The sequence below is a fragment of the Arachis duranensis genome, chromosome 6, assembly GCF_000817695.3.
Source record: "Arachis duranensis cultivar V14167 chromosome 6, aradu.V14167.gnm2.J7QH, whole genome shotgun sequence".
In the NCBI taxonomy this organism is placed as follows: Eukaryota; Viridiplantae; Streptophyta; class Magnoliopsida; order Fabales; family Fabaceae; genus Arachis; species Arachis duranensis.
Genome location: NC_029777.3, coordinates 48455356 through 48465958, shown reverse-complemented (window position 1 = coordinate 48465958; position 10603 = coordinate 48455356).

Sequence of the window (10603 nt, the reverse complement as noted above, 5' to 3'; positions counted from 1 at the left end):
AAAGCTGGCGTTTAACTCCAAGAAGAGTCTCTACACGAAAATGCTTCAATGCTCAGCCCAAGCACACACCAAGTGGGCCCGGAAGTGGATTTTTATCTCATTTACTCATCTCTGTAAACCCTAGGCTACTAGTTCTCTATAAGTAGGACCTTTTACTATTGTATTTTCATCTTCTGATCTTTGGAATCTTTTGATCTTTAGATCTTTTGATCCTTGGGAGGCTGGCCATAGATTAAGGTGGAGTTTCTACACACCATAGATTAAGGTGTAGAGCTCTGCTGTACCTCGAGTATTAATGCAATTACTATTGTTCTTCTATTCAATTCCGCTTGTTCTTGTTCCAAGATATCATTTGTTCTTCAACTTGATGAATGTGATGATCCGTGACACTCATCATCATTCTCACTTATGAACGTGTGCCTGACAACCACTTCCGTTCTACCTTAGATTGGGTGGATATCTCTTGGATTCTTTAACCAGAATCTTCGTGGTATAAGCTAGAACTGATGGCGGCATTCAAGAGAATCCGGAAGGTCTAAGCTGGGCGTTAGTGATAGACGCAAAAGAATCACTGGATTCTATTTCGGCCTGATTGAGAACCGACAGATGGATAGCCGTGCCGTGACAGGGTGCGTTGAACATTTCCACTGAGAGGATGGGAGGTAGCCACTGACAACGGTGAAACCCTTGCATACAACTTGCCATGGAAAGGAGTAAGAAGGATTGGATGACGACAGTAGGAAAGCAGAGAGACGGAAGGGACAAAGCATCTTCATACGCTTATCTGAAATTCCCACCAATGAATTACATAAGTATCTCTATCTTTATCTTTATGTTTTATTCATCATCCATAACCATTTGAGTTTGTCTGACTAAGATTTACAAGGTGACTATAGCTTGCTTCATACCAACAATCTTTGTGGGATCGACCCTTACTCGCGTAAGGTTTATTACTTGGATGACCCAGTACACTTGCTGGTTAGTTGTGCGAAGATGTGTTTATGCCATGGTATTGAACACCAAGTTTTTGGGTTCATCACCGGGGATTATTTGAGTTGTAGTGATCACAATTTCGTCCACCAACTATCTAGGGAAACTTTTACTATTTTATACAAAAGGAAAATATTTTAGATTTTGAAGAATTAGCATATTTTTCTTTTAGAAAGGATTTTGGATTTTTGAATGTAAACCTTTGGTTTCTGAACGGATACATAAGGCGAGCAATGATCACTGTACCTTGAAAACCATTTTAATTTACATATTTATTATAGCAATTCTCTAACCCTATAGTTAGAACCAGCGAGGACGGTGTTCTCACTCTCCTATAGGTTTTTTCTTTTCAGGATATTGACAACGAAGTTTGGAAGAGTTTATTTCGCTCTAACTTTATTTGATATCTTTGTATTATCATAGTTATTATTATTTTTCCCTCGCCTCTATTCCTATTATTTTGTAAGAGGGATAGGAATTTGTGATATGTAATGTTTGTAAGTCATTGCTATATATATATATTCTTTGTAAGTATTGTATCTGGTCTGTATGTACGTATTTATGTTTTTAATAAGAAAAAGTCTTTTCAAAAGATTATATGATTTGAAGTTTTAAACAGGCTCCTATCTTAGTATTAAATACGTTTTAGTCATTGTAATATCTAAGCTATCAGAGTGGCGCAGACGGAAGCGTGACATTCTGATAGCAAGGGTATTACACATATGAATGCAAGAATTCCCACATCCAAGCCTCCTCTTTAAGCATATTGCATGTGGGCTTCTCCACGTTGCATGTGAGTTCCTCAACGTACCCTGAGAGATGCACGTGAAGTCCAAGAATCAATTTAAGCCCACAAAGTTTAAGGCTCAAGGCCCTAACCACAAGCAAGATCACTAGTTAGTTAGGAGTTATTAGAAAAGATTTGATTTGATTATATTTTATTCTATTTTTATTTAGTTTGATTTTTGAATTTAGGTTTTTGTATTAGGTTTTTAAATAAGGTCTCTATTCACAAATAGGGTACGGTATTTTTACACCACCATTTTACACCACCCATTACATCACATTACACACCAGACTTCACAATTTTATTTTCATTACACCATGAGCAACTAATCTCCTCTGTTAAGGTTAGGAGTTCTGTTGATTCTTATGGATTAATATTATTTATTTTCTATTCTTGATTTATGCATTGATGTTTCTTAAGAATTAAGTTTCGCTCTTCATTACAGAGATTTGAATATATTGAAAAATACTTCGAATCTAAATTGAATTCTAAAATCATCCTAGGAAGGTTGTATGTTAAAATTAAGCTTAAAACTTATTCCCATGACTCTCTAAGCTTTGAACCTAGTTTGATTAGCAAAAGTAAATCATCTAGGGTTAGGACTTGAGAATTGTGTGGTTTTGAATCTGTGCATATGCTTAACCTCTTTTCTTAAATAATTGACTAAGGAATTAGTGATTAATTAGGTTAAAGAGAAATTGAATTACAAAGGAATTAGAAGTTTGATTAATTGTGATTCACCATAAGAAACATTCCTGCATGATCAAGTTAAGGTAGAAAGTGAAAAGCATTATTCTTGAAAGTTCAATATCTGTAAAACCTTAACCTTTTACTTCGCATTACTTTTCTCAATTATTCAAGGTTGCTTTTGATTGCTTTGTTGTTTAGTGTTTAGGTAGTATCAAATCGAAATTCTAATTGTCTAACTAGAATAATCACTTGATCATTGTTTCTTAGTCCGTTAATTTTTGTGAGAACGATAACTCACTCACTGTTATATTACTTTATACAATTCGGTGCACTTGCCGATAGGGTGATATTACGTGATATTACAGACAATCATTGTAGAGCTTGACGCCATAATATATGCGCAATTGGGAAACAATAATCTTCAATCCATGGGCTTCTCCATGACTGATAATCAATCAGTCTGTGGGTTTTCCCAAAAATCAGAAATCAATCAATCCATGGATTTTTCCGAAATTATATATCAATCAGTTCGTACACTGAGCAAGTTGGATAGAGCCCTCGTCCTTGCCAGGCAACTATAAACATCATGGGACTTCATTACATTGTTCCATTAATAATTTCCTCTTCATTTTTATAAAGAACCATTTTACCCTTAGTCTTTTTATATAATTACTTGTTTGCCTATAGTCGCCACACTTAATTGTTTTTATGCTTATCTTTTACCAAAACAGCCCCGACATCACAGTTTCTTTCCGAACATAAAAATATCAAACGACTTCGGAATTGTGTAAATTTTATGTTCACGCGATCTTCTAGAACTAAGATTTCTAACTAGCTAAAGGTTACAATTTTCTGATCACTCCAACCCCATAAATTAAGGAAAAACTGTGGGTCCCCTGTATTTCGAGCAACACTACATCTTGTTCCTTTACAAGGTTTTTATACTTCAGGTAACAAATGCGCACTAGTCCATTTCTTAGATGTAGGTACCCTAATGACACTAAAATTTATTTTGGTTTTGGTCTCACCTAATGTTAAGCCTTATAGAATTAATTAAAATTTTTAAAGTTGTATCCTGTTTGCAAAATCTCCTTAGAAAATCTAGTAAGACAACCCCTTATTGAATATTTTTTATTAAATTATACAATCATTGAAACCATCTAAAACTTTGAACCACCACACTAGACACAACCATATTTAACCACTTTTTGGTCCCACTAAATTCTAAGTTGAATTAGACTTTATGCAAGTTGTACAAGAGACTGCCTCCGCACTTTCTTGATAGTAAAATAGCCGCTTGTACCTTCATTTGAAAAATCATTAAAAATTCAATGCAATACATCCAGCCACCAAAATTGGTAAGAATAATTTGGACATATTTCTCTTTCAATCCTAACTGGTTTGACATCCTGATGACAAGTCATCTTATGCTAGCTTTTCAAGCATTTTTCACTTGTTTCATTAGGTTTTATGCACTTTCTTGCATTATAAGTAAGTGGTTTGGAGTGGATTTGCATGGTTTTGTTGAATCAATCAACCATCCTATGTTTAACACTAAATCATGAGGTTTAAGCTAAAATTAACTATTTTTTGAATGATTTATAAACCTTGTGAATTTGGTGATACTTTGATTAGTTGTTTTGATTACTTGTAGGTAAAGAAAAGAAAGAATCAAGGAAAGCGTGGCCTAAGGAAGAAGAAAAGCATGGAACATCAAAGGAGAAAAGCTATAGTGCTCTCTCAAAGAGCTCAGCGCTCTCTATGAGAGCCCTACTCAAGGCCAGGGAAGCAAAGCAAGGAATGCTGAGCTCTCCTTGTTAACCGAGCACCAAGGAAGCAAGGCAAAACTCACAATGCTCGGTTAACACAGTTAACTTTATCGAGCTCCATCCAAAATAAATGCAAGGAGCAATATTTGCTAGTGAAGCCACAAAGTCTCGAACCCATGACCCAAGGGAAGTAAGGAGCGCTACCCTTGGTTATTTCTTAAATTGGGGCCAAAAGCCTTCCCCAAGGTTCGAACTCAAGTCCCTCTACTCAAGGCATGCGCTACCTTTGTTTTCTTCACAAGGAAATATGATGCTGAATTGCTTCCACCGTGATTCAAAGCCTCATTCATCAAGCAAGGGGATGTTGCGCTTTCCCCACTCACGGATCACTACCTTCCTTGTTTTGACAAGGAAATGAGCACCAATTTGGCAAGCAAGGAGCTTGTCCGCGCACCAACTTGACACAGACAAGGTTTGGATGCTGCGCTCTTAGTGACAACCGAGCGCTACCCTGATGCTTGGTCCAAGGAGCTTGTCATGCAAAATTTGATGGCCAAGGCAAGTGGGATGCTGCGCTCACTCCACCAACCGAGCATTGCCCTCAGAGTGGTACCCATGGGCCAAAAATTCAATTAAAATTCCATTTAAATTCAATTCTTCACCAAATTAAAATGCCCACTCCAAATTCTAAAATTCAAAAATAGGAAGTGTATAAATAGAAGTTAGTTTGATTTAGAGAGGACATTTTTTTACCTTTTTTTACCTTTAGGACTTTTAGACACTTTTAATTTTCATTGGAGAGCTCATTCGAGATTTTAGCTTTGGGTTTGGAAATTGGGATAGAGAATTGAATTCTCTTCTTCTCTGTTCTTACTTCTACACTCTTCACTCTTTGTTTTGAATTTTGGATTGAGAATTGAAGGAATTCTGTTTCATTCTAGATCTGAGATCTCTCTTTGTTTACTTTCTGCATAATTTCAAGAAATTGTGATTTGGATCTAAGTTTTCTTTACTGCTTTCATCTCTACTTCTTCTGCAACTATTCTTTGTTGGATCAAGGAAGGAATTGAGATCTAGACTTGTTCTCTAGTCTCATCCAACCCCTGAGATCTTCAACTTTTCTTTTAGTTATTGCAATTGAACTAAATTTACTTTCTGTTTTGCTTCTTCAAGCAAATCTTCTTTTCTGTTTAGATTTGTTGCATTTTAATTCATTTTTTACTTCTCTGTTGATTGTCATTTACTTTCTCTTATTTAATTTCATAAATCCCAGCTCCCAAAGCCCTTTATGATTCAAGCAATTTATATTTCTTGCACTCTTAGCTTTAGCTATTTACATTTCTTGCAATCTAAACTTCTGTCATTTATATTACTTGCACTTTAAGATTCAGCTTCTTTATTTCCTTTGCCCTTTAATTTACAGTCAATTTCCCATCTCCCTTTAAAGTTCATGCAATTTAGCTTCTGTTGAATACAAATCACTCAAATAAACATTTGTTTGCTTGACTAAATCAACCACCTAACTAAAATTGCTCAATCCTTCAATCCCTGTGGGACCGACCTCACTCACGTGAGTAATTACTACTTGATGTGACCCGGTATACTTGCCGGTGAGTTTTGTGTTAGTATCGCTTTCCACACATCAAGTTTCTAGTGCCGTTACCGGGGATTGATTAGATTGACAATGATTAAGTAAGGTGGTGGTCTAGATTAATCATTTTTTCTTTTCTTTATTTCTTTTTACTAACACACTAACTATTTGAATCTTTGCTTAAGCTAATCATAACCTCACTCTAGCAATAGAATGAAGTGTTCTTGGTTTTTCTGGTTTTGTGTGTTTCCTGTGTTTTATTTGTATGTCAGAGACAAGGAGAGCTATACCTATCTTTTGTGAACAAGACAAAAGAACTCTCAGAAGATTAAGAGGAGAAGCAAAAGGGAAAAGTGTTGTCGGAGAAGAAGAATCTGAGGAAGAATACCACGAAATGGAAGGGAACACTTCCAATGCCAATCAAGAGGGAGTGGCCAACGACAATGGGCAACCACAGATGAGAGTTTTGGCTTCTTGTACATTTGCAAATCCTAGACATTGTGGGAGTAGCATCCTTATCCCAAACGTCAATGCAAATAACTTTGAATTGAAGCCACAACTCATCACCTTGGTCCAAAACAACTGCTCCTATGGAGGAAGGCCACTTGAAGATCCAAACCAACACTTATCCACTTTTTTAAGGATTTGTGATACTGTCAAAACTAATGGTGTGCATCTTGACATTTACAAGCTATTGCTATTTCCATTCTCCCTCAGAGACAAAGCTACTTAATGATTAGAGACATTTTTAAGAGAGAGCATCAACACTTGGAAAGATCTAGTGAGCAAATTCCTAGCCAAGTTCTATCCTCCCCAAAGGATCATCAGACTCAAAACAGAGGTTCGAACATTCACTCAGATAGATGAAGAGTCATTATATGAGGCATGGGAGAGATACAAAGCTTTACTCAGGAAGTGTCCACTAGACATGTTCATTGAATGGGATAAGCTTCAAAACTTCTATGAAGGACTCACTTTGAAGGCTCAAGAAGCACTAGACCACTTAGTTGGAGGCTCTTTGCAACTCATGAAGACAGAAGAGGAGGTCCAAAATATCATTGATAAATATTTCTTTGTTCATCAAAGGCAATGCCAACCACCACAAAGGAAAGGAGTGCTAGAGTTGGAAGGAGTGGACACAATCCTAGCTCAACACAAAGTGATGCAGCAGCAAATTTAGCAATAATTTGAGCAAATGGCCAAGGGAATTGATAGCCTCCAAGTTACAGCAGTGAATACAAGCCAACCATCAACCACATTGGGGCAAAATAAAGAGAACCAAGAAGATCAGCAGTAAGAACAAGTGAGTTACATGCATAGCTGATGAGCGGATAATTTATACGCTTTTGGCATTGTTTTTAGGTAGTTTTTAGTATGATCTAGTTACTTTTAGAGATGTTTTCATTAGTTTTTATGCTAAATTCACATTTCTGGACTTTACTATGAGTTTGTTTGTTTTTCTATGATTTCAGGTATTTTCTGGCTGAAATTGAGGGATTTGAGCAAAACTCTGATAAGAGGCTGACAAAGGACTGCTAATGTTGTTGGAATCTGACCTCCCTGCACTCAAAATAGATTTTCTGGAGCTACAGAACTCCAAATGGCGCGCTCTCACCGGCGTTGGAAAATAGACATCCAGAGCTTTCCAACAATATATAATAGTTCATACTTTATTTGAGATTTGATGACATAAACTGGCGCTCAACGCCAGTTCTATGCTGCATTCTGGAGTCAAACGCCAGAAACACGTCACGAACCAGAGTTGAATGCCCAAAACACGTTACAACTTGGCATTCAACTCCAAGAAAAGCCTCAGCTCGTGGATAGATCAAGCTCAGCCCAAGTACACACCAAGTGGGCCCTGAAAGTGAATTTATGCATCAATTACTTACCTCTGTAAACCCTAGTAGCTAGTTTAGTATAAATAGAACTTTTTACTAGTTTATTAGATATCTTTGATTGTATTATTCAATCTTTGGACGTTTAGTTCTTATATCTGGGGGCTGGCCATTCGGCCATGCCTGGACCTTTTACTTATGTATTTTCAACGGTTGAGTTTCTACACACCATAGATTAAGGGTGTGGAGCTCTGCTGTACCTCAAGTTTTAATGCAATTACTACTATTTTCTATCCAATTCGATTTATTCCTGTTCTAAGATATTCGTTGCACTTCAACTTGATGAATGTGATGATCCGTGACACTCATCATCATTCTCACCTATGAACGCGCAACTGACAACCACTTCCATTCTACCTTAGACCGGGCGCATATCTCTTGGATTCCTTGATCAGAATCTTCGTGGTATAAGCTAGAATTGATGGCGGCATTCATGGGAATCCGGAAATTCTAACCTTGTCTGTGGTATTTCGAGTAGGATTCCAAGATTGAATGACTATGACGAGCTTCAAACTCCTGAAGGCTGGGCGTTAGTGACAGAGGCAAAAGAATCACTGGATTCTATTCTAACCTTATTGAGAACCGACAGATGATTAGCCGTGCTGTGACAGAGCATTTGGACCATTTTCACTGAGAAGATGGGATGTAGCCATTCACAACAGTGATGCCCTACATACAGCTTGCCATAGAAAGGAGTGATGAAAAACTAGAAGGAAGAAATAGGAAAGTAGAGATTCAGAAGGAACATAGCACCTCCATACACCTATCTGAAATTCCCACCATTGAATTACATGAGTAACTTTATCTTTATTTTCTGTTTATTTTATTATCTTTATTTAAACCAATAATCTCTTAATCCAGTTAAATCCGCCTGACTGGGATTTACAAGATGACCATAGCTTGCTTCATACCAACAATCTCTGTGGGATCGACCCTTACTCACGTAAGGTATTACTTGGATGACGTAGTACACTTGCTGGTTAATTGTGCGGAGTTGTGACAAAGCGTGATTCACGTTTGAGAGCACCAAGCCTTTGGAGCCATTGTTGATGATCACAATTTCGTCCGCCAAGTTTTTGGCGCCGTTGCCGGGGATTGTTTGAATTACAATTACGTGCAACCACAGCGCCAAGTTTTTCTGATCCGGCAACACCACCAAGTTTTTGGTGCCATTGCCGAGGATTGTTTGAGTATGGACAACTGACGGTTCATCTTGTTGCTCAAATTAGGTAATTTTCTTTTTATTTTCCTTTCAAAAAAAGTTTTCAAAAATCTTTCAAAAATTTTTTCTTTATTTTCGTTTTTCAAAAATATAATTTTTGAAAAAAATAATAAAAATACAAAAAAATCATAAAATCATAAAAACCAAAAATATTTTGTGTTTCTTGTTTGAGTCTTGAGTCAATTTTTAAGTTTGGTGTCAATTGCATGCTTTAAAAATTTTTCTTGCATTTCTCGAAAATTCATGCATTCATGGTGTTCTTCATGATCTTCAAGTTGTTCTTGACAAGTCTTCTTGTTTGATCTTGATGTTTTCTTGTTTTGTGTTGTATGTTGTTTTTCATATGCATTTTTGCATTCATAGTGTCCATGCATTAAAAAATTCTAAGTTTGGTGTCTTGCATGTTTTCTTTGCATCAAAAATTTTTCAAAAATATGTTCTTGATGTTCATCATGATCTTCAAAGTGTTCTTGGTGTTTATCTTAACATTCATAGTGTTCTTGCATGCATAATTGATTTTGATCCAAAATTTTCATGTTTTGGGTCATAATTGTGTTTTTCTCTCTCATCATTAAAAATTTAAAAATTAAAAAAAAATATCTTTTTTCTTATTTCTCTCCAAATTTTCGAAAATTTGAGTTGACTTCGTCAAAAATTTTTAAAATTAGTTGTTTCTTACAAGTCAAGTCAAATTTTCAATTTTAAAAAAATCTTATCTTTTTAAAACTTTTTCAAAAATTAAATCTTTTTCATTTTTCTTATTAATTTTCGAAAATTCTTTAAAATGTTTTTCGAAAAAATCTTTTTCTTAATTTTATCTTAATTTTCGAAATTATGCTAATAATTAATATGATTGATTTAAAAATTTGAAGTTTCTTACTTTCTTGTTAAGAAAGGTTCAATCTTTAAATTCTAGAATCTTATCTTTTAGTTTCTTGTTAGTTAAGTAATTAATTTTAATTTTAAAAAATTAAATCTTTTTCAATCCTATCTTTTTATCATATCTTCTTATCTTATCTTTTTATCATATCTTTTTCAAAATTTTATCTTTTTCAAAAATTTGATTTCAAAATATCTTATCTAACTTCTTATCTTCTTATCTTTTCAAATTTGATTTTAATATCTTTTTCAACTAACTATTTGACTTTTTGTTTGTTTCTTATCTTTTTCAATTTTATTTATTTATTTACTAACACTTCTCTTCACCTCTCTTCATCTTCAATCACTGCCTCACCCTTGTGATTGGATTCTCCACCCTTATTCTTTTCTTCTTCTACTAATAATAAGGATCCTCTTTGTCCAGATATAGAGGATTCCTCTTCCTTTTTCTTTTTCTCTTCTCTTTCATATGATCAGGAATGAGGAAAAAGGCATCTTTGTTGAAGCTGATCCAGAACCTGAAAGGACTTTAAAAAGGAAACTAAGAGAAGCTAAATTACAATAATCCAGAGGCAACCTTTCTGAAATTTTCGAACAAGAGAAGGAGATGGCAGCCGAACCCAACAACAATAATGCAAGGAGGATGCTTGGTGATTTCACTAAACCAACGTCCAAGTTTGATGGAAGAAGTATCTCAATTCCTGCCATTGGAGCAAAGAATTTTGAGCTGAAACCTCAATTAGTTGCTTTGATGCAATAGAACTGCAAGTTTCATGG